We start from the raw sequence: 25461 nt of genomic DNA on the forward strand, positions 1-25461 counted from the left end.
CAATTTGAGAGTAAATATTAAATATTCTTATCAGTGAATGTGGTCCTTTTGTGGATCTTCTTTAGCTTATTTTTTAAAGCATGGTTTTCTTTACTTGTTGGAACGTATTATAAACCAACAGTAAATTCTAAGCCTCCCCTCCCCCAACCATCTGAATGGACCCCCTCCTCTTGGCCAAGGGCATTCCAAAGTTAACCTGAAAAACCCATTCAAGACATGATAGAAAGGGGGTGCTGAACATACCTTATCATACCCTCCTCCTTTTTGGAATAGTACTAATAGAAAAGACTCTTTAAGTCTGATAAGAAACATTAACAATTGATTCTCTCTGAAGCCTGCTACTTGGAGGCTTCATGTACATGATAAAACCTTGGTCTCCATAACCTCTTATCATAACTCAGAGATTCCTTTCTATTGATAATAACTCTCTCAACCAACTGTCATCACTGAAGCTTTGAATGCACCTATGACCTGGAAACTCCCACTTTAGTTGTCCCACCATTCTGGACGAAACCAATACACGTCTTACACATATTGATTGATGTCTTATGCCTCCCTAAAATGTATAAAACTGAATTGTGGCCCAATCGCCTTGGGCACATGTTCTCAGGATCTCCTGAAGGCTGTGGTCACAGGCCATTGATCACTCATATTTGGCTCAGAATAAATCTCTTCAAATATTGTATAGAGTTTGACTCTTTTTGTCAATAATATTTATAATAACTCCTTTGAAGTCTGCTAAATGCACCATTTGAGTCCTTACAAAGGCAGTTTCCATTGCCTGTTTTTTTATGTCCCAGTGTATAGGTAATACGTTCCTGATTCTATGAGTGTCTCACTATTTTGTTGTTGAAAACTCAACATTTTAGGCTGGGCATGGTAGCTCATGCCTGTAATCCCAGCACTTTGAGAGGCTGAGGCAGGCAGATCACTTGAGGTCAGGAGTTCAAGACCAGCCTTACCAACACGATGAAACCCTGTCTCTACTAAAAATACAAAAAATTTGGCCAGGCATGGTGGCACACACCTGTAGTCCCAGCTATGTGGTAGGCTGAGGCCGGGGAATCACTTGAACCTGGGAGGCAGAGGTTGCAGTGAGCTGAGATCGCACCACTGCCCTCTAGCCTGGGCAACAGAGTGAGACTCTGTTTCAAAAAAAAAAAAAAGAAAAAGAAAAAGGAAAAAGAAAAGAAGAGAAAAGCCAGCATTTTTGAGAATATATTATAGCACGTCTGATACTGATTGCCCTCTGAGGGCTTGTTGGTGTTGCTTGCTTGAGCATGTGTTTAGGGTCTTTACTTAACTCCATTAAATCTATTTCCCTAACAACATGCAGCCTATGATGTTGCTCTTCCATGAGTGCCATCTTGGGTGTGGAAACTGTCTCTCTGACCATCAGGATGACTGTGGTCTTGTTGAGCTTATGTCTGGTTTGTTCTTGGTGTCACAACAGATCTTAGCCTGTTCTAGCAGCCTGCTGATTTCTCTGTTGTTCTCAACAATGCCTTAAGGTATAATTCCTCCAGTGAAATCCCATTAAAGTCAGTGCCATTTGCAGGACAGCTGTTACCAGTCTTTGAGGCTTGCTCCCACACTGGGAGGCCTCTGAGCTGCCTCTTTTCCTCTGTTAGTATTCCAGCTGGTCTATGTTTCTCTTCTTGCTCCTGGCATCATTGTTGCTCCCAGCATCTATGTTTTACTTGTGGCTCCTTTTAATTGTTAAGGACCTTCTTGTTTTTGAGAATACTTAGCTGGGACTTTGTCCTCTATTTCAAATAAAGTCGGCCCCCTTAGGGTGAGCTAGGGAGCTCTCTGCTCTTACAACCTGCCTTTCCACTGGGAAGAAACTCTGCTCTCTTGCACTGGAGCTGGGAGTGGAGACAGTGGCCTGCTTCTTCTGGGCTGACACCCTGACTCTACTAGCAGGGCACTGGGTGGGGACAGTAGCCTTCTGTGAGTGAAACTTCTGTCTTATGAAGGTGCTAGGGAAGTGGCAATTAGAGCCCCTGGGGTAAAGCATCCACTCTACGAGTAGGGGCTTGGTGGGGAAAGGGAGCCCCAGTTCCCTTGATGCAGTTTCCTGGGATGGAGCTTCCGCAACCAGCAGATTGGTGTCCTGGGATGCAGTTTCTGCAACCAGAAGATGGGGGTGAGGGGATGGGAGAGGCCCATGGCCTGCCCCTGCTGGGGTAAGACTGGAGCTCTAGACCAGAGCAGGGGGAGAGCATAGCCGTCTTCTTGGCGGCCTCCACCCAGAGTAGAGCTTGCGTCGTGCTGAACACTGGGGAGGAGATGAGAGCGGGTCATGGCTCAGATGATGCGTACTCTTGTGTTCTTACTGAGATTTTATCATTTTTCTTAAAAATAGTTTTCTACTTGCTGTGTGTCTTTAGGGCAATTCCCAGAGATTTTTACATGTTTTTTATAATTTTTGCCACTCAAATAATTGTTTCATTGGAGAGAGCTTCCACTAAACTATCCACTCTCATTCAAGAACTGTTTCTCTTCTTTTTTCCTGAGGCACTGAAGTTAAAGGGTTTTTATTGAGGAGGTTGGGGTGGGGAGAGCAGTGTGTGCCTCTCTGGGCAGGCAGGACAAGGCATGGAGAATGCCAGGTGGAACACCTTGGCTGGCCAGATTCCAAGGACCCGAGGAACAAGCGCCAGGACATAGGCCTCCTACTGTCAGATTTTCTTGGGGCTGAAGTATTAGTAGCAACCTCCTCATGCCTGACCCAGACAAATCATCTCTGAGGCCTCCTTGGAGCATATGCTTAAGATTACAGGTACCTATCCCAGAGAGTAGAAAATTAAGCTTACACAACTGACACTATGTGACAAATAACTAGTCTTTTTTTTCAGTTTGATGGTACTCAAATGGATTTGCTTATTTAAGTTCATACGTGGTATGATGAGTGATCCACAGGGGAAATTTAGCTAAACATAAAAAAAAAGAGAAAAATTGTAGCATTATTTTGGAGAGTCTTCTAATATAAAGTATTAAATGTGTGGATGTTAAATGCTGTTACATATTACTATGCTGGGAATCATCATCTATTTTAAGTGTACTCGGAAAAAACTGCCTAGAAGCAAGGAACAGAGATTATATTTTCTGACTCAAATATGGTTCAGTATGAATAGGCATTTCCTGCTTGTCCGTAAACATCTGTTTTATTGAAAAATGTGTGAAAGAATTGATTGATTTCAATTTCCAAGTTTGATCTGGGTCGAGATTGCTACCGTGAAACTCAATTCAAAATGACAAGATTGTTAAATAATGTATATTTTGTTATTATTAACATAGATAGCTGTAAAATTTGATTGCCAGGTAGATATGGAAGAGATGACTGATTGACCAGAATTGTCCACAGTTTTGAACTGTTGGTTATGCTTTCACCTCTGGGTCTGTAAGTCCTCAAGATGCAGCTCACTCCTCTCCAAACGGGGTGCTCTGTGATTTGTGTCCAAGACAAAATAGATTTCAAAGAAACTCTGGGGACTTTGAGGCCAGGTGGGGATAAATGAGGGCAGAATTTCTAAGTAGAACAGACTTGATAAAGAACCCTCTGATGTTTCAAAAATAATATATATCTAATAGAAAAATTAATAAAAGGGGTAAACTATAAGACACCTCAAATCCCTATCTTAGAGGCAAATATGCTCCAACTTTTGGTAATATTTTACTGTCTGTCTCTGCATACAGAAATATGTCAATGTTGTTACATATGTGATTTAGTAAGCTGACTATTGGATTAGATAGCATGTTGTGGAAATACTTCCATACTATCTTCTTACTGACTGTATATCATTCCCTTGAATGCATGAACCATGAGGTTATTAACAAACCCCTGACTTATACACAGTTGGCTCCAGGGTTTTGTTATTATGAACTACTATACAGGGAACACCCCTGTTTATACATCTTTGATCCTGGATAAATCTCTCTAAGAGATACAGTCCTAGGAGAAACGTTGAGAGTCAGAGGAGAAGCTGTTTTATTTGTGACACTTGTTGCTAAATTGCACTCAGGAAAGATTCAATTCTGGTTTATACTTCCACCTGGTACAAGCTGTGCTCAGCACGGGGATGCTCTCTGAGTCTGGCGGGGCTGAAACCTAGACCACTCTCTGCTTGACCAGCAGGGAGCTGCATCTGCCCCAAGAAAGGGGTGCCTGTCCCTTCGTCATCCACAGATTCTATAGGGACAGGCAAGCTCCTGGTGCCAGGCTGCAAGGGAGGCATTTCTGCAACCCAGAGCCATTAGTTCCAGGCATTATTAAGTTTTCATCCTGGGCAGGGTGAGAGGTAAAAGAGATCTCGTTTGTTTCTAATTTGTATCATTTTAACTATAGAGGTTGAAAACTATTTTATATGTTTGTTGACTATTCACATTTATTTCTTTTGTGAAATCCTTATTCATCAAATTTCTCAATATTTTTTGTGAGATACTAATCTTTCTTTATTGATTTACAAAGTTTTAATGGATCATATGTTCATCAATTATGTTATTAACATTTTCTCCAAGTTCATTCTTTAGTTTTCTCTTATTTATTCATTTATTTGTGCCAACGATATGATTTAAATGTTTTATATGGAAAAAATCAACTACGATTTCTAGCTTTGATACCTTTGTTATGCCAAATATATAAAAGTGTTCACTCCTTTTTTTTTGAGTCTTGCATTGTCGCCCGGGCTGGAGTGCAATAGTACCATCTCAGCTCACTGCAACCTCTGCCTCCTGGGTTTAAGCGATTCTCCTGCCTTGGCCTCCCAAGAAGCTGGGATTACAGATGCCTGCCACCACGCCTGGCTAATTTTTTTGTATTTTTACTAGAAACGGGGTTTCACTATGTTTGCCAGGCTGGTCTCCAACTCCTGACCTCATGATCTGCCCACCCCGGCCTCCCGAAGTGTTGGGATTACAGGTGTTAGCCATAGCACCTGGCCACCTTTTTACATTTAATTATTTGTAATCCATTTGGGGTTTTGTTTGGTCATAAGGATCAAGATAGAGATTCTATTTCTTTTCCCTGGTGGTTAGTCAGTTTATCCAACAATCCATCTTCTCCTCACTGATTGATATTTAAGCTTTATCAATGTCAAATTGTTTAAACACTTGGATTTAGCTCTGGCGTTTCTTTTGCTTTTCATTGTTCTATCTAATATCCAATAGGATGTCGCTGCTTTAATTTTGTAATTTTGTTTTGTAATTTTGCTTCATTATCACTTTTTTTCAGGATTTGATAACTGAGGGCAAAAGCTTCTCCCCTCACAAGATGAGATTTTGACTTTTATTATTGGTACACATAGAAAATACATATGTGTATGGATTCATAGGCAACAGATTCTCTGATTCAGTTTTGAGGATAACTCAAACCCACCAATCACTGATTGGCACCATGTTGGGATATTCATGCTTCTATTTTGAGAGTCGGATGGACAGCACTCAGCATCTCAGTGTGTGCGTCAGCACGGGTGCACAGGTCCCCTCCAGATGTCAGCTTTGCTCTGGGACCAGTGTGCTGCAACTATGGGGCAGAGGTACATCCAGCAATTTTGCTCCTGGGGCCTGTCTCTAGGATAGAAGAGGTTTTAGAATCTCTAAGTTACAGTTTTGGAGTACTCCAATATTTATGAAGTTCTTTCACACGTTTTGCTTCCTAAGACATCTCTCTCTCTCTCTCTTTGTGTGTGTGTGTTTGTTAAAGCTGCCTTCTGAAGTTAAGACTTTGTCCTTTATTGTCACAGAGTTTAGATGTTTGGAGACTACTATTACCAGCATGGCAAAGTGGGCTACAGCATTGACCCTGGAGCAAATTTGGTTCAACTCCCAAGTTTATAACCTACTATCTGTGTGACCTTGTGCAAGTTACTGAGCCTCTCTGGGCCTTGGTTTCCTGATGTGTAATAGACTCTCCCTCTTGCATCTGGGCTGCCCTATTACTGCTTTGACCAAGAGAGTGTGGCAGAAGTGATGGCATTTTTATTTCATTTCAAGCCTAGCCTTTTAGAGGATGGATAGCTTAGGTCTGGGTCTCTTGGAGCCCTGAACTGCCATGTAAGAACTCCAAAGACTGCTGGAGAGGCCAAAGGGTGGGGCAGAGTTGGGGGTGCCAAGGTATCTTACTAGATACCTAAATAGCTAGTAAAATAAGGGACTTTGCCTTCTGGGTTATTATGTATGTGACACCCTTTTATCCATCCCAACCATAAAGAATTTCCTGCTTCCCATAGAATTAAAAGAAAATTACTGAGAGGTTATAAAGATACCTTGTGATAAAGCTTGCTGGGTGTAATATGCCCAGTTACAACATTTATGCATATATATATATATTATTTATTTATTTATTTATTTTTGAGAGAGAGTCTCACTCTGTCTCCCAGGCTGGTGTGCAATGGCACAATCTCGGCTCACTGCAACCTCTGCCTCCTGGGTTCAAGTGATTTTCCTGCCTCAGCCTCCCAAGTAGCTGGAATTACAGGCACGTGCCACCATGCTCAGCTAATTTTTGTATTTTTTGTAGAGACTGGGTTTCACCATGTTGGTCAGGCTGGTCTTGAACTTCTGACCTCGTGATCTGCCTGCCTCGGCCTCCCAAATTGCTGGGATTATAGGTGTGAGTGGTTGGCCTATATATGTGTATTTTTATTTTTAATGTTTATTATCAGCCACCTTGGGACAAATTAGCAAAAGACTGCAAAAATCATTGAGGCACAACAAAAGTCTCCAAATTCCTTAGCTTAAAAGGCTTTAACAGTGCTTATATTTTGTATAGTTAATTGCAATAAGTCTGTAACTAAAACCAAGATCACAGTAGCTCAACATGTAGAATTGAAAGGTAGATAAGTCAATTTTGTAAACTTGCCTTTGGCTTTTTGTTTGTAGGCTCTTTATTACCGAAAAAAATGTTTTAAGGACTAACGAATGCCTGTCTATATCCACCCCTGTCTGGCCTAGAACATTTAAATTGGCTATACATCTTTTGGCCCTAAGTCCCTTGGCCATAGGGGTCCCACTGAGGGACAGGAGGGACCCAGAGCAGGCAGCCATGCCACTTTGGCTATGCTATGGGACACAATGAAAGTTCAGTGACCACTGATGTTGCTTCTGGCAAATCTTGGCCAGAAGAGGAGAATGTAAAACAAATACAAAATTCTAAGCCCCTAGTCAGGACCCCTTCTCTCAACCAAGGGCATTCTAAAGTTAACCTGAAAAACTAGTTTAGTCCATGATGGAAGTGGGAGTTTGGTGGGAGGAGGGTTTCAAACATGTCTCACAGCTGACTAGAATTAACATCAGCACAGAGACCCGAAGACTGGTAGACTCTTGAAGACTGAGAAGAAATACTTACAATGTATTCTCTCTGAAGCCTGCTACCTGGAGGCTTCATCTGCATGGTAAACCTTGGCATTCGCAACCCCTTATCATAACCCAGATTTCTTTCTGTTGATTCCAGGTCTAAGATATTAACTCCCTCAACCATTTGCCAATCAGAAAATCTTTGAATCTACTTATGACCGGGAAGCCCCTGCTTTCCAGACTGAACCAATGCACATCTTAAACATATTGATTAATGTCTTAGATCTCCCTAAATGTATAAAACCACCTTGGGCACAGTTCTCAGGATCTCCTGAGGGCTGTGTCATGGGCCATTGGTTGCCCATATTTAGCTCAGAATAAATCTATTTAAATATTTTACAGAGTTTGACTCTTTTTGTTTACATTGGGTAACCATCGCCATAATCAAGACATAGAGAATTTCCATCATCTAAGAAATTGTCCCCTTGCAGTCAGTCCTCAATCCTCTAGAGCCTATTAAAAAATACACACACATACACACACACACACACACACACACACACAAAACTTAGCCGAGTGTGGTGGCATACACTTGTAATCCCAGCTACTTGGGAGGCTGAGGTGGGAGAATCCCCTGAACCCGGGAGGCGGAGGTTGCAGTGAACTGAGACCATGCCATTGCACTCCAGTCTGGCTGACAGTGAGACTCTTTGTCTCCAAAAAAAAAAAAAAAAAAAGAAAGAAATTGATTTCTATCATCTTAGATTGGTTTTCTCTGTTGTTGAACTTTATTTAAATGAGATCCTTACATTTATGTACTTCTTTTTTACATCTCCCAAGGCTCTGTCATTCACATTTGTGTCCTCTTGTGTGTCCAGTTTCATCTGCTCAACCTCATAGTTTCAAGATTCAACAATGTTGTTTATTTATTTTTTGCTGATTGTGATAACTGTGACTTATAATAAGAAATACACTGCATTTGGTCTTGTCCCTGTTTTCTGGCATACAGCTCCTATCTACCTTGGAATCTCCAAAATGGTAAGTGCCTTTTTGTATGCTAAGGAGATGACTGATGGGTGAGGGGGAACTCCTAGATAGCCTCACGATGGGGCTGGTTGCCATGGGAACCAATCACGTGATTAGCACTCTCAGCCCCAAGTGGATCTCTGGGGAGAAGTGAGGGGCTGAAGGCTGAGTTGATCACCAAGGGCCCATACATTAATCAATTATGCCTATGTAATGAAACATTCACAAAACCCCAAAAGTCAAGACTTGGAGAGTTTCTTTTTTTTTTTTTTTTTTTGAGACGGAGTCTCGCTCTGTCGCCCAGGCTGGAGTGCAGTGGCCGGATCTCAGCTCACTGCAAGCTCCGCCTCCCGGGTTTATGCCATTCTCTCGCCTCAGCCTCCCGAGTAGCTGGGACTACAGGCGCCCGCCACCTCACCCGGCTAATTTTTGTATTTTTTTAGTAGAGACGGGGTTTCACCGTGTTGCCAGGATGGTCTCGATCTCCTGACCTCGTGATCCACCCGTCTCGGCCTCCCAAAGTGCTGGGATTACAGGCTTGAGCCACCGCGCCCGGCCGACTTGGAGAGTTTCTGAATTGATGAACCATGGAGGGTGGTGCCCCAGGAATGGCATGGAAGCGCTCTGCTTCTTCTCACATACCTTGCACTATGCATCTCTTCCCTCTGATTATTTTTCTGTATCCTTTCTACTGTCCTCCATAATAAATGGGTAAATGTGAGTAAAGTGTTCCCCTGAGTTCCGTCAGCTGTCCTAGCAAATTATCAAACCTGAGGAGGGGTTTGTGGGAATCCTGATTGATTGATTGATTGATTGATTGATTTTTGAGACGGAGTCTTGCTCTGTCACCAGGCTGGAGTGCAGTGGCGTGATCTCAGCTCACTGCATGCAACCTCTGCCTCCCAGGTTCAAGCGATTCCCCTTCCACAGCCTCCCAAGCAGCTGGGACTACAGGCGTGCACCACTACACCCAGATAATTTTGTGTGTGTGTGTATTTTAGTAGAGACAGGGTTTCACCATGTTGGCCAGGATGGTCTCCATCTCCTGACCACGTGATCTGCCTGCCTCAGCCTCCTATAGTGCTGGGATTACAGGCATGAGCCACCACACCTGGCCAAGAATCCTGATTTATAACTGGTGGGCTTAAGTGCAGGTCATAACCTGGGGGCTTGGGTCTGTCATCTAAAGGGGGAATAGTTTTATGAGACTAAGCCCTCAACTTGTGTGATCTGATGCTATCTCCAGGTAGATAGTATCAGATTTGAACTGAATGGAAGGACACCCTGCTGTCCTTTGATGACCAGAAGTGTTTTGTATTGAGTATAGTGGGAGAAAAACAGTTTGCTTGTTTTTTCTACTGTAATTATACAGAGATATATATTTATTTGTTTGTTCTTCTGTTGATGGACATTTGAGCTATGTCTAGTTTCTTTTTTTCTTTTTTTTTTCTTTTTTTGCTTTTTTGAATAGGGCTGCTATGAATATTCTTGTATGAGTCTTTTTTGTGGACTTACATTTTCATTCCTCTTGGATAAGTTCCTACAATCTAAGAGTAGAATTCCTGAGTCATGGAGCAGATGGCTGTCTGGGAAAATGCCAAGAAGGTTCCAAAGCGGTTGTATCATTTTGTGTACGAGATTTGTGCAGTGTATGAGAGCTCCAGTTTCTTCTCATCCTTGCCAACACTTGATGTTATCTGACTATCTTTTAGTGAGGTGATGGTGATAGCTCACTGTGGTCTTAGTTGCCCTGATGACCAATGATGTTGAATATATTTTTATGTGCTTGTCAACTCTTCTCTTATTTTTTATAAAGTGTTTGTCCAATATTTTGCCCATTAAAAATTAGATTGTCTTTTGATTATTAATTTGTAGAACTGTAAAAGATATATTCTGAATTGAAGTCCTTTGCCAGATATATATTTGGCAAATATTTTCTCCTAGTCTATTGCTGCCTTTTTCATTTTCTTATCATTGTCTTGTGATAAGCATAAGTTAATTTTGGCTAAGTGAAATTGAACAATTTTCTTATTTTTAGATGAGTGCTGTTTTTTAGCAGGAATACTTTGCCTACCACATTAGATATTCTCTTATTCTTTTGATAAATTTTATTGCTTTTATGTGTAATAGAACTCTGATACATCTTGAATTAATTTTTGTGTATGGTGTAAAATAGGAAGTGAGTTATTAATTTTCTACACAAATGTCCAGTTGTTTCAGCACAATTTCTTGAAAGGACTTTCCTTTTCCCTTTTTCATTGCTTTGATGCTTCTGTCAAAAATCTCTTAATTGTATACATGTGGGTCTACTTCTGGACTTTCTATTCTGTTTAATGATCTATTTATCCTTACACCAGTACCATACTGTCTTGATTACAGTACTTCATTAAGACTTGAAATTAGGTATTTATTTCCCCATTTTATTTTTCAAGACTGTTTGGGTTATTGTAGGTCTTTTTCATTTCCATATAAATATTTAAAAATTAGCTTGTTCATTTCTACAAACAAGCCCTCTTTGGATTTTGGTTGGTATTTTATTGAATATATAGGTAAACTTGGGGAGAAATGATACCTTAACAATAGTGAATCTTTCAATCTATGAACATAGTATAACTCTCCATTAATTTAGGTCCTTTTTAATTTCTTTTAGCAATGTTTTATAGTTGTCAGTGTAAAGATCTTACACATCTTTATTTACTTATTTCTAAGTATTTTATATTATTATAAAATGGTATGTGGCTTTTTGTAAATTTCATTTACCATTTTTAGTGATATAAGTATGCAGTTGAAATTTATAGATTTGGCCGGGCGCGGTGGCTCAAGCCTGTAATCCCAGCACTTTGGGAGGCCGAGACGGGCGGATCACGAGGTCAGGAGATCGAGACCATCCTGGCTAATACGGTGAAACCCTGTCTCTACTAAAAAATACAAAAAACTAGCCGGGCGAGATGGCGGGCGCCTGTAGTCCCAGCTACTCGGGAGGCTGAGACAGGAGAATGGCGTGAACCCGGGAGGCGGAGCTTGCAGTGAGCTGAGAGCCGGCCACTGCACTCCAGCCTGGGCGGCAGAGCAAGACTCCGTCTCAAAAAAAAAAAAAAAAAAAAAAAGAAATTTATAGATTTACTTCATATCCTGAGACCTTCGTAAGTTCACTTGTGTGTTATAGTGGTTTCTTTGTAAATTCCTTAGTTTTTTTATGTAAACAGTCATGTCATCTGCAAATGGAGGAAGTTTTTTTTCCTTTTCCAGCTTTATATTTTTTATTTAATTATTTATTTTTCTTGCCTTATAGCAATGCCTAGAACTTCCAGTACAACCTTGAGTAGAACTGGTGGATGTGAACATTTCTACCTCCTTTCTCATCTTAGGGGAAAGTGTTCATGTCACCATCAGTATGACACCAGCTATAAGTTTTCTATAGATGCTCCTTATTGGGTTGATAAAGTATCCTATTTCCTTATTGTTAAGTATAATTTCTCCAAGAGTCTTTGAGGTCTCTTTTCAGTTGGAGGATTTTTAAAATGCCAATAAATTCAAAAAGCATTATTTCACAAACAGTGCTAATTATGTTCTGTTCTCTAAGCATCAACTCATTTAAATCTGAAATAAGGTCAGGGTGCTATTCTTTACATTGTCTGGTAGAGGAAACCGAGGCACAGGTTGGCAGAGAAGGTTCTCAAGATCAGGCATCTAGGAAGTGGCAGAGCCAGACGGTCTGGCTCCTGAGATCATAGGCTAGGCTGCCCCTATAACCTTACGCTTGTGGTTACTGTAAATCGCTTCTGCCATCACTTGACCATCTGAAAGTAGCAGATGCTACTGAAAAACACCTTCTTTTGGGGGTGGAGAGGGGATGACTGCTGAGTGTTTTAGTGGGAGTACATTTCTACAGCATAGTTATAGCATCCTGCGTTGCAGAAATGTAAGTTGACCTAAACTACATATTCATACATGTGATTTCTCTTTTATTTCCTCAAAATATTTTAAAAAATGAGGATACTGATTTTATTCCTCAAAACAAGTTTAAGTTTTATTTTTAGTTAGAAGCTACCTCCATAGCTTTCCATAAAATATGTATTTTCCTTAACTAAAGAGATAAGAAAGCAACTGTCTTCATGACCCAAAGCAGTATCTTTTCAAATGTTTTATTTGGCGAGATAAACATATTTAGTTTTTGTAATCTCTACAGTGTATGTTCTTTGTACTTTTCCAGTATAATACTATATGTTTTATATACAGCAACAGAAATTGGCATGCATATTTTTATATGTGTCAATATATGTGAATGTATACATATATTCTGTCCATATGTGTATTCTGTTTAGGTGTGAAATAGTAACAATGGCTGCTATTTCCTCAGTGTCCACTTTGTGTAGGCAACCAGGGGCTTTATATTTACTTGTCTTTAATTCTTACAAAAATTTTGCAAAATAAGTATTGTCACTGCCATGATCCAATGATAATTTGGAGACAGGAAAGATTAATCACTCCATTGAAGGAATACAGACAGTAAGTAGTCAAGCTGGGGTTTTTTCTGGAATTTCTATCCAAACCCATTAGTGGTGGTGATTTGAATGATTCTTGCACAATGGTCCTGGTGCTGTGTGGCTATTCAGAAGGAAGGACACAGGAAGGATAAGCGCTGGTGTTGAGGCAACGTGTGGGCGACCCTTGCTAGCACATGTGTTGTTCAGTGGCATGAGGTTCTCAGTTAACATGAACCGCACCTGCTCAAGCTTGTTTACTGGAGGCACAGCTCACTCAGCAGGATCTAATGGGAATGCCCTCATTTGGTTTTGGTCACAGTCCTGAGAGATTGACAAACCACATAAAAGGGGAACCAGGCCTCCCACCAGGTGCCCAAGTGTGTTGCAGACCAGGGCCACCTCTTTTCTTTTCTTCGATGTGAGTGCTGAGAAGACTTGCTTAGCATGTGCTGCTCAAAAAATACTTGGGAGCGAATGAATAGAAAAATGGACAAATGGACTTTTCTATGGTTCAGTCATTAATAGCCCCTGCCCTCGAGCCTACCACCCCAGCTCAACTGCTCGTGTGGTATGGAATTTCCTCCTCACTCTGACAGTTGCACTAGCTTCACATGGCCTTTCGGGAATAGCACCTGCGCTACCCTCCAGGTGAACTGCTCTGTGGGGGGCAAATGTGAGCAGAGTGTGAGGCTCAGCCCACGGGGAACGTTTCCTTGTGTGGGGCGGTGGGGTAGGCCAGGTTCAGCATCCGGGACACGTGTCCACTGAGATGGGTTGTGACTAGGGGATGGAGCTAAAGATGCTCATGAAAGCCCAGGACGCCTTGGGGAGGGTGGGAGGCTTGGCCTGGGATGACTCCCCTCCTTATCCCTAGGCAGACAGGTGACTTTGGGTCCCTATGTCAAGCCCTGAGAGTTTTCAGTTTCTGCATCTGCAAGAAGGAAGTTGGAACAATAATAACGAACGTTTGTTAGAACATGAAGTGTTACATATGCTGCTTACAACTTTATGTGCATTGTGTTCTTTAATCTTCGGATAAGTGACCCCGGGGATTACCGCATCTCACATATGAGAAACTGAAGCTTAGAGGGGTTGACAACTTGCCCAACATGGCACAGCTGGTACCAGCAGAGCAGGGTCCAACCTGAGCCTGACTCCAAACCCACGCTGCCTGTGTGACCTTCACCATCCCGATAGTTCCAAGTGCACTTCTCACCTCTTAATTTTGCCCCTGGAGAGTGAGAGACTTTGCAGCTGTAACAACCTCACTTCACCTTTTATGCAAATCTCATGTATAATTTCATAAACTTTATTTTTGAAAAACGTTAATTCCCCAGAGGCCTTCCCTGTCGGACTTGGCCTCAGATGGCCAGCAGAGGGCAATGTAGTCTCAGGGAGGTGCCCTCCCTTGCCCTGGGCTGGGAACTGTGAAAATCTAACCGCTGCTAGTAAAAACCAGCCTCAGCTGGAAAGGGCCTAATCTTCTTGGAGAGGATGTTGGAGAATACATAGCAATAGATTCAGATGAAATCCTGTCTCAGTAGGCACACTTAGAATATTGTTCCTTGGATGGCATTAGAAAGGGAACTTTTTTTTTTTTTTGTAATATAGAGTTCTCATTTTATTCCATGCATGAAAAGAAGTGATAAAGGTTTTGTGCTTTTTCTCATCTCTATTAATAGAAGTTATTAACATGCTTATAATAGAAACCATTTCACCTTCACTGGAACTGATGATGATGCTTCATGATAGCACAATGGTGCCCTGTTGCCAAGTATTAGTTATGGTCCAATGTCTCAAAAATTACCAATCGAAAGGATTTGTGAGTATCACGGGTTGTTTTTAAGATCTTTATAATTATTATTTTTAGACTTGGTGTCTTTTATAACCATACACTGCTAGGATTAGGATCTCAAAATCAGATTGCCCTAATAAACTAGTAGAGGCTCCTTGGGTGACAAAGCCACTCTGACAGTGACTTCATTGGTTGCTCATTGGCCACATACCCTTGCCTGGTTCTCTGAGGCCCAGCGCAGGATATGATGAACGCTAGTTTTTATTTTCTTTGCAATATTTCACTTAATTCTTGGTGCGTTGTAGTGAATAAATTATTGTCAACACCTTTTGAGCACCCAGCATGCCAGAGCATTTATAAACAAAGACAATTGACAAAAGATGTAGAATACAAACGTTTGAGCGCTTAAAGGTGAGTGCTTTTTAAGTGCTTTATCTGTATGACTGTGTTAGGTCCTCACAACAGCCCTATAGGTATTAGCATCAACCCCATTTGACAGACGGGAAATCTCACCCAGAGGTGCGATGGAACTTGCGCAAGATCACAGAGCTGTGAGAGCAGAGCAGGGAGGCAGCCCCGATGGGTGGATTTCAAAGCCTGCACTCTCCATTCCCAGTCCTTCCTGCTTCTCAGCGTCAGCAAGAGCAAATCTCATGAGCTCTAGAGCATCCTGGCAACCTTCTGGGAGGGATGCTCTTTACCTTGATCTATCTATGTTGGGCTCCAGAATCTTCTCCCTAAATGTAAATGTAACCGGAACTGTTGGTAACTCACTCACACTCCTGTGGTCTGTGGATTCTATCTGAGTTTCAACTTCTTCTTTGCCTGAAGACATTCTCCTAAGCCTCAGGAGGTCTCTCTGCCCACGTCCGGGGTGGTTTGAGTGCTAGGGAATTAATAACCCTGGCAGCCCTCCACCAATGACTGACAGGCTGATGTCTGAATGTCCCGGCTCCCTCGTCCCTCAGGAAGAAGCACAGGTGGTTCTGCAGTTTTCTTGTGCTCCAGTGGCTCACAGCTGGGCTGCCTTCCCTTCCTGTTCTCACCTTCCCCTCCTGGTTCCATGTCCCTACTCCCTTGCTGGGGTACCATGCACCTGCCAAATACATTCTTTCTACTGGGATCTCAAATCTGCGTCTGCTTCTGAAAAAGCAAAGATAGAAGGGATGCAAGTGTCCACATTTAACAGTAACTTGGGACTTCCTGAAGATATCCAAGGATTTTTTGGGAAAGACTGAATTTACATTCTGAAATGAGAGCTGGCATCAGTTTAATGAACATACTAATTAAAAAGCTCCCTTTGGCAGCAAGTTGGTGCTTCCTTCCTGTCATGATGGTTTGGGGAGTGGGGTCTGGGTCACCTCTTCTCATGACCTAAGTGCTTTGTGATCACTTACATGGCTTGCCCACTTCCCTCTTCAGTGCCTGGTTCTGGATCCTGGTAGCACCTTCATCTGTGCTTGTGGCCAGGAATGGGCATTGCTGCTACAGCCATGGCCCTGCCCTGCACACATGGATCTACCTTCTCTTCTTTGTGGCCTACCTTCCTCGCTCAGGGAGGCCGCTTCTGCTTGGATTCCAAATGGAAAATGGATGCTCCCCTTGAAGACTGCTTTTCTGTGTAGCAGAGAGCACATTATTTATACTAACAGTAAATCCATGGATTCTGTCTTCTAATAACAGGTTGATTATTTACTATGTGCCAAGCATTATTAGAAGTTCTTTGCTTATATTAATTCAATTATCATAAAACTCTGTGAAGTACGTGCTATTATTTTCTTCATTTTACGGATAAACTGAGGGACAGAGAATTCAAACCACTTGGCCAAAGCTATACAGTGAGTAAATGATACTATCTTGTGTCAGATTTGGATTTGTAATGGAGGAAACCAAAATATTTCACCTCCAAATATCCTTATTTGACATATTTTGAGGTGGTTGTTCAGCGGGCCTGCAAATAGAGGTAGCCCTGCAGAGCTGTCTTTGCAGGGAGATTTGCATCTGTACAGAATCAGCATGGTGCAGCCAGGTTTTCTTTGAGGCTCACCCTTGTCCAGATCAAGAAAAGATTAACGGAGTCTGATGCCTTAAATTTCTGAAATAAACATTTACCATCTATTCTCTCTGAGGACTGTTACCTGTAAGGTTTCACCTGTATAATAAGACCACATTTGCAAGCCAGACCTCCTCTTCTCTTCCTCCCATAACCTGCCTTGACATCATAACTTGATTTACTGCCACAACCGGTTTTTGGGTGGACTCCAAGCCTACATTTTTTCTGTAACCTTAAGCTGTGTATAGGCTGGATGTGGTGACTCCTGCCTGTAATTCCAGCACTTTGGGAGGCCAAGGCAGGAGGATCACTTGAGGCCAGAAGTTCAAGTTGAAGGCAACGTAGTGAGACCCGCATCTCTACAAAAAATGAAAAGAATTAGTCAGGCATGGAGGCACAGACCTATAGTTCCCGCTCCTCAGGAGGCTGAAGTGGGATTGTTTGAAGGACTGCTTGAGCCCAGGAATTTGAGGCTACAGTAAACCGTGATCCTGCCATTGTACTACAGCCTGGGCAAGAGAGTGAGACCCTGTATCAAAGAAGGCTTAAAAAAGATAGTGTCAATGTGTCAACCACCTTACCATTTCTTGGAGATCTTCGTAAGATTCCTATGCACATTAATAAATATGTGTGCCTTTTCTCCAATTAGTCTGTCTCTTGTCAGTTGATTTTCAGTGACCCTTCCAAGGACAAAGAGGAAGTTTCCCCTTTGTGGGTTCCTGTGGCACCCACAGGAATGACTGTCCCTCGCTACCTTCTGCTTCACAGTTTCAAATGACTGGCCACTCGCCAAAAGGCAGAAGAGGTTCATGAGTTCCTCTTTTCCTCATTTGCACTTGACCTCTTTCTCATAACACACATCCAGCCATGTCTTCTACATATTTTTTCCCCCAGTAATACATCTGTGCCTCACAGTTGTAAAAATCAAATCAAATAGTAAAAATGTTTTAAAAATGCATCTCAGGGCTGCTTTCCTTAGAGGCTGCTGCTGCACAACACTGAAGGACGTGCATGAAGGTGTGAGAGAGCGGTGTGGCATCTGTCCCATGGTCCGTATGGTTTATACACTTGGTTTGCCAGAAAGCGTCTCAGGTCAGCACAGATGCAGAATTTCTGGTTCAGTGCAGTTGACTGAGCACTTGTGCTTAACGTGCCACCCACAAGAGACCCCACTGAAAATGATTTCAAAAGAGGGAACAAAATGTCACTGCAGACACCACTGGAAGTGAAGTAGCAGGTGGGATTTCACTTTGGGCCAGACTGAAGACTGGTTGAAACAGGGAAGAGGCATGCCCACCAGCATCGTGATGGTTTACCATTGCTGTGCCAACACCTGGAAGTTACCACTTCTGTTCTAGAAATTTCTGAGTAACCCACCCCTTAACTTGCATGTAATTAAAGGTATGGATAAATATAACTGGAGAACAGCCTCTGAGCTGCTACTCAAACACACCGCCTTTGAGGTATCCTGGCTCTGCAGGGGCAGTCACAGAGCTGTAACACTGTTGCTTCAATAAAGTCATTTTTTTCTATCACCAGCTGATTCTTGAATCCTTTCCTGAGTGAAGCCAAGAACTTTCCCAGGCTAAGCCCCAATTTTGGGGCTAGCTTGCCCTGCATCAAATGGCATTCCTAGCTGCTCTCCCAGAAGGTCTATGCCCTTCCTGGAGCCTCCTCAGTGACCCCGTTCTGAGGAGGGTCCTGCCGGTTTTCTAACAAAGGATTCCATCCCAAGGTCATCAGGCACCTCTCCCCGTTATCCAGCTAGCTCCAGCCTATACCTCTTACTGCTCAAAAGAGTAGGTCCAACCAATACCTCCAGAAGTGGACCCCATATCAGCCCCTAAAAGTCAAGCCTGTGTCCATTGCAGGAAGTAGCTGATGAAAATTGGGGAGCACTTAGAGTACATGTGCTATTTTCTATGTCTGATTTGGCTTTATTTAACAAAGAAAATTTGGCTAGTTTTCAGAGAATCCAGAAAAGTTTATAGAGGAGTTTTTTAAGTTGACTATGTTCTTCAACTTAACTTGTCATGACTTGCAAGTATTATCATCTACTTGCTGTGCTGTGGAAGAAATGCAGTGGGAAAAGGGTGTGGTTTAGCCAATCAATTATGACAAGGTTAGAGAAATAACTCAGCGAAAATATGAAAGTCCCACTCTGTTTCAGGGTCGTTTGGTTGAGGCACTCAAGAAATATACTAACACAGATCCAGACTCCCCAGAAAGGCAGACTCTCCTGGGTATGCATTTTATTACTCAAGTCTTCCCCTGACATCAGGAAAATGCTACAAAAAGCAGCAGCAAGGGGTCTCACACCCCCATAATCCAACTCTTAAACACGACTTTTGGGGTTTACAACAACAGTGACAGAGGAAAAGAAGAGGCAAAACCCTAAGAAATAGCCAAAAAGTGCAATTATTAGCATATGCTTTAAGCTGCCTTCCTCCTCACGGTTACCCATCCCAAGAAAGTGTCACAAGATCAGTGTCTGGAATGCCCAGATGAGAGCCCCCAACTGTTTGGCCCCTGGGCCAGAATCAATGTGCCTACTATGAACAAAAGGGCCATTGACAATGAGACTGTCCTGACTGTCCCTGATGAGAGAGAGAAAAAGTTCCCCATCAATTCTAGAGCTAACCTTCTTCCACTAGCCCCAATGAGCTGCTTTGCTCAAGTAAGTTTATTAGGGATCTTAGATCCTTTACCTGACAGACAGCTTCCTGCAGTGGCAGACTAGAGGCCGCCTGAACACTTTTCTTTAGTGTCCCACTGCTGGGTGAGCTCTCCAGCAGCTCAGAGACTCAGGTCTCCCCTTCAGTAACACAGTTTGCCCCTTGCTTCCTTATTGGCTGCTACAGGATCCCCTTCCCTGCCTCTTCATGTCTTCCATACCTATTGGGGCAAATAAGGTTTGGTCAGGTAGACAGGTCCCAGTTTTGTAAATAATTTGGATCGTGTTACCTTGTATAGGCCCTTTGTTTGATGTGTTTGTTTATGTGTATAGACAGGTATTGTGGCATGTCCTGTGTCTAGCATGCTATCAGATTGGCTTATAAATAAAAAAGCAAGAATAAATTAAACATGTAAGTCTAGTCTGAACTTCTTAGTTTGAAAAGAATGTTGTGTCTTTTACAATTTAACTTTAAGGTAAACCACTGTTGTTTGTAGGTTTTGAACTGGTTAAAATGTCTTTAAATAGCAAGTTTTTGTATAGTTGAAAACCTTAAAATTGTGAAATGGTTCTCATCTACAGAATGCCAATGTCTGTTGGGAAGTTCAGGATTTCTTGCCTCCTAGGTTTATATAAAATGTACCAGGGAAAATATATTCTTTATTGGGAAAAAGAGTAATTTTTGTCAAATTCAGAAGTCAATGAAGGTGAGGTTCAACTTATGAAGGGACCAGTGAGTGGGGAAAAAAAAGAGATATAAAGAAAACTCCAAATAAAAAATATATTTTTTTGCAAGGAAGGATATAGAGTAATTTTATATAAAAAGGATCTTCTATAGTAAACTCTTATCCTAGAGTAAAATGACTGGTTATTTAAAAAAGAGTTAGTATAGGACAAGTCAAATTGTCCAAGCATGTGGTGGATGGTATATGTAAGTTGTGATAAGGTTCATAAAGGGGAATTTATGAAAGGAATTTTGTGTGTGATTAAGCTAGCTGTAATGAAAAGAAAATTATGTATAATAGACTTTCTAAAAATAGTCTCCATGTCAAACCAAAGTTTCTTACAGTATTAATTTGCTAAATTACCCAAAATTTTGCTTTTTGATTTTATATTCTATTTCTTTTAAAATCCTCTTGCTTCTCAGAGTCATATAACTGTCTCCTTTAGCCTTTTCATCAGCTCCTGTGACATTTTCCCTTCTGGTTCCAACTGTTATTGTGGCCAGATACTAAAGTGTTTTGTCTTAGAGGTCTGTAAAAGCTGCCTTTTTTTCCAATATAACTTGATTCTATACTCTTGGTTTTTCTTGATATTTCTAAATTTTCAGTGTAACTAACCAGAAAACTTTCTCAGTTCCCCTGCTACACTCATAATCTTAAATACACTTTTCCTGCATCTGATTAAATTCAAGTATTATGTTTTTCTTCATCAAATTCAACTTTCAGGTTATTTAAGTGGAGTTCCCATATGGAGAGGTAATCACACTGCTAAGAGTATTTAACTTTGGATAAATAAGTAACTACTGCTTACAATAACCTGTAGTTCCACACTGATCAAATATTTTGGGACTTTAACACCTTTGACAAATGCCCTCAGAATTGAATCCTAGTTTAAATCTCTTGCTTGTTGCTGGGGTTTATCAAAGCTATAAAAATTAATCACTACAAGGTTATAAAATCTTTTTATAGCTTCCAGTCAGGTCATGAACTCCAGTATCACCACCTCCAGCCCTCTGACAAGTTCCTTATCAGGTGCTATTAACTAATCCATGTGCTGTTAAGTTACAGGGCTTTGATTCCTGGGTATGCATAGCTCATCTGGAGATGGCACCAATTCCTGCCAGTATCTAACATCAAACTCAAGTTAACCAAAGCCTTGTCTGTAAACCTGGGCAAAGGAGACAATCAAAGTAAACTGCTTTCATGAGACACGGAGAAAAGCTTGTATTCATTTAATAATTTTGCCTCTAACTGAATATAACTTGTTCTATGTCTTGATACTAAATAATTTAAATGTTTAGCTACCCATGAGCTTCTGTTGCTGTCATTCTCAAAACTAGGCAGCGTGTATGACCTTTTTGCTTGAAACATTGCTAATTCTCTGTTTTGTTTTACATCTAGAATTTAAAATGATTTAATTCCTTCAGGTCCAGGAACTATAGTGGAATAAGTGGGCATGCAAGATTGCAAGGGCTAGGTTTTAAGGGATAAAATTAATTCAGCCCCTCCAAATTAAAAAAAAGGCACACAGATGCCTAAACAAAATGCTTGTGTTTGGTATAGCTAATTGCTACAAGTCAGATTACAGTAGCTCAATGCACAGATGTACAGATAAGTCAGTTTTACAACCTTATTTTTGGCTTTTAGTTTTTGACTCTCATAGTACTTAAAATGGTTTTAAGGGCTAATGAGTACCTGCCTACCTCCATTCCCATCTGGCCTAGAATGTTTAATCCACTATGAGTCTTTTGATTCTAAGTCTGTTGGCCATAGGAAATCCCCCTTCCACACACACAAAAAAATTCTTAAAAAAGCTAATTCAGTCTATGACACAAAACGGGATTGGAGACACCTCACTATGCCCCCTTTACAATTTAGGCCAGGTTCACAAGACCCTTTAAGAATATAGAAATAAAGTATTGCCTCCTCCCAGAAGACTTAGTCTTACTAAAAACTTAAAAAGAAAAATCCCCCAAGGGATTACAACCAAAGTGGAAGAGTGCTTGTCAAGTGTTGCTGAGTACCCTACTAATGTTAAACTCCAGGGAATAACTAGTCAGGTACACCTGTCCAGGATTAAACCTATTTCTTATGCATTGCAGGCATAAAATGAGAACACCACGATTACATCTGTGAACCTTTAAAAGATCTCCACTACTTAATTAAAAGAATCAACAGCCAGAAGTGGTAATGTGATGCTGTGGATGGGAATAGGTACATTAATTTTTCTCTTTTTCCTAACTGTAATGCTTCTTTTCCATTGCTTTGGCCAACCACGTCTTCCTGGGAAACACCTCTTTTGTGGTTGTTGGGTGTAGAAGCCACTCTAATGCCCAACCAGGCACCATGCTGTCACTGTTGATTCTGTTGGCTCTCTCAATGATCCTGATGCAGTGTGGGTGGGAACATAACTCTATGGTAAATATTTCAAAAATTATGGCATCAGGGAGTCATCTTCGTGGTTGCTGGATTTTCCATCAACATCCCCAGGATAGAGAGTTCCACCTTCTGGCCTATCTGAAAAATCTTGCAGCCATATTCCCAGACCTCCTAACTAACCATATGATCCCAAAGTTCCCAGACTCCTACTTGCTATGAGGAACGCTCTCCCACCTAATGGATTCCACCTGAACCTCCCCAACCACTATCACCTGCACCTGGGAAGTTGTGTATCTATCTCTCCAGTGCACTAATGATTCTATCTTTTGCGCCTGCTATTGTGTTAATAACCCAAAAGCAGAAGTTCCCCTGTGAAGCTCTGGTCATTTTAGTTGCCAAGTTCCCAAGGCTGCACCAAGGTCAATGAAATTCCACTTGTGAGCAAGCAGACCATATGTGGTGCCTTCTCCCAGATCACAACATGCAGGGGAAGAACAACTGCCTAAGCTGGGATGGTGGGAGTGCTGCCCACTTCTGGAAAACAAAGATTTCTCAACCACCTCCACTGGAACAGGGGAGGAATAGTTTCATAGACTCAGTTTGGCAGCAAAGGATAGGTCTCATACCCTGTAGGGCCTCTATTGGAGCCCCAACAGGGCTCATTTTTGTTTGTGACCATGAATGGCAAGAAGTCACACCCCATAACCATGCCTGACTCTCCAAGGAGCCACCTGTTCTTTTAGGAGTAGCTTTCCCTTGTATATCAAAAGCTTGAAGCAGAGGTGAATGTATGTTGACCACCCTTGCCTCTTCAGGGGTCACAGTCTATAACCCCATAAGACCCAGGAATACCAGAAAGAAGCAAGCAAGAGGATTAATTCTGGCAGGAATCAGGGCAGCAGTAGGACTAGTGGCATCCAGGGGGGTAGCTGTGCCTACCATCAGTCAACCCTAAAGAGCTTGACTGAAATCCTAGAATCCTTAGCCACCAATGCAGGTCAGGCAGTAAAGGGAATTCAAGAGTCCCTAGACTCTTTGGCAAATGTAGTTCTCGATAACAGACTAGTATTGGATTATTTACTAGCTGAACAAAGTGAAGTCTATGCAGTTATTAGTAAAACTTACTGCACATATATTAACAACTCTGGGCATGTCGAGGTTCACATTCAAAAGATCTATGAGCACGCTACCTGATTACATAGCTCTAACTAGGGCACTGAACCCAACTATATCTGGTCCACTATTGAAAGTGCCATCCCAAGTCTCACTTGGTTTTTTATCAATCCTAGGACTTCCGATAGCTGTCTTGTTATTACTAATCTTTGGCCCTTGCTACTTTAACCTCTTAGTAAACTTTATGTCTTCTAGATTATAACAGTTCCAGGTAAAGACAATGCTGGCACAAGGCTTCAAACACATTCTGTCTACTGATCCAGAGAATAAAAACATCCTGCCTCTTGGCCCCCTAGATAAGGTATCCAGACATTTTTACTCCTCTGATGCTAGGCAGGGCCTATGCCCCTAAAATCAGCAGAAAGCAGTTACAGAAAATGGGCCTTCACCCTTCTGCAACGAGAAGTATCTAACCTCTGAGCAGGGAATGAGGTAAGAGGCAGGACCAGATGAAAGACATCTGGTCTTTCATCCAGACCAGGTGAAAGACTGGCTAGAACAGCGGCTGAAACAGCCACTGAAAGCACCTCTTCATCAAACATGCTCACCAGTGCCATGGTGGTTTACCATTGCAATGGCAACACCTGGAAGTTACTGCCCAAAGAAATTTATGAATAACCCACCCCTTAATTTGCATGTAATTAAAAGCAGGTATGGATATGACTGCAAAACTGCCTCTGAACTGCTACTCTCCAAACACAATCTATGGGGTAACCCTGCTTTGCAGGAGCAGGCATGGAGCTGTAACACTGCTACCTCAATTAAGCTATTTTCTACTACAGGCTCACTCTTGAATTCGTTCCTTAGTGAAGCCAAGAAACTTCTTGGGCTAAACCCTAATTGTGGGGGCTCACCTGTCCTGGATCAGGAAGGCATCATCAGCTGCCTAGAGAGGTTCTCTGAGAGCAAAACAAAGAAAATTTTTAGCCAGCAGGGAATCCAAAAGATGACCTCCTCCCTTTGGATGTTTTACTCCAGCAAAATAAAAGTGCAAACAAACAGAGAGAAAGAGAAAGAGAGAGACTTGTATATTGTGTCATAATACACAAAAAAAGTATTTTAATTTGCCAACGGTTATTTCCATAGCTTTAAATGTTTTTCCATTTCTTTAGTTTTTCACTTTGTTTCTTTAGATTTCATACATTGACTACACATTAATAAAGATGGATCACCTTTTTGCCTCTATTTGCCTTGCCCTTGTCTCCTTTCCATTTTTTGATATGAGTTATTTTTGTCTCTCCATTGGTAATCTTGTAACTCCAAACATCATCCCAAGACTCTATTCCTTGTTTGGTCCATTTTGACATATCTTCAGTGGCCCCTCACATCTCATATCTCATGTGGGAGGAGGGGTTCTAATTTCTACAATTCCCTCTCAATTCTGGTCATATCTTTTATTTTATCAAGTCTTATAGCATTTGAATTTTGTTTTGGTATCTGTGGCAGACAGAAGAGTGGCCTCAGCCATGTCCGCCTCAATTCCCTGAACCTGTGAATATGTGACCTCATGTGGTAAAAAGGCCTTTACAGATTACAGATGTAATTAAGTTAGGGACTTTGAGATGGGAGGATGATCCCGGATTATCTGCATGGGCCCGAGGCCATCACAAAGATCCTTATGAGGGAAAAGAAGCAGGCAGAAGAGTCAGAGGCAGAGAAGAGGTGATGATGGAAGCTGAGGTTGGAGGGATTTGGGACTAGAACCCAAGGAATGTGGATGGCCTCTAGCAGCTGGAAAAGTGAAGAGAACATTCTTCCCTAGAGGCTCCAGAGGGAACTCAGCCTGTCACCACCTTGTTGTAGGCTGGTGAGAATTTTATCAGACTTCTGACCTCCAGAATTCTAAGATAACA

At 41.7% G+C, this 25461-nt stretch overlaps 1 protein-coding gene across 23 annotated transcripts in view; it reads left to right on the forward strand.

Moving 5' to 3' along the window:
* Nucleotides 1–25461, forward strand: part of DIRAS2 (DIRAS family GTPase 2) — a 160628-nt gene that overhangs the window by 18081 nt on the left and 117086 nt on the right. Inside the window, exon 1 of one of the 23 annotated variants that reach the window (XM_033236822.1) lies at nt 16423–16445. The exons of 21 other annotated variants lie outside the window; for them this stretch is intronic. The gene's annotated coding sequence lies outside the window, so the exon portion shown is untranslated. Of the gene's footprint in view, nt 1–16422; nt 16446–25461 lie in introns of those variants that run through there. One more of the 23 variants, XM_033236832.1, reaches the window with a different exon arrangement.

This window comes from Trachypithecus francoisi, unplaced genomic scaffold (genome assembly GCF_009764315.1).
Source record: "Trachypithecus francoisi isolate TF-2019V2 unplaced genomic scaffold, Tfra_2.0 Lachesis_group16, whole genome shotgun sequence".
Taxonomy (NCBI): Eukaryota; Metazoa; Chordata; class Mammalia; order Primates; family Cercopithecidae; genus Trachypithecus; species Trachypithecus francoisi.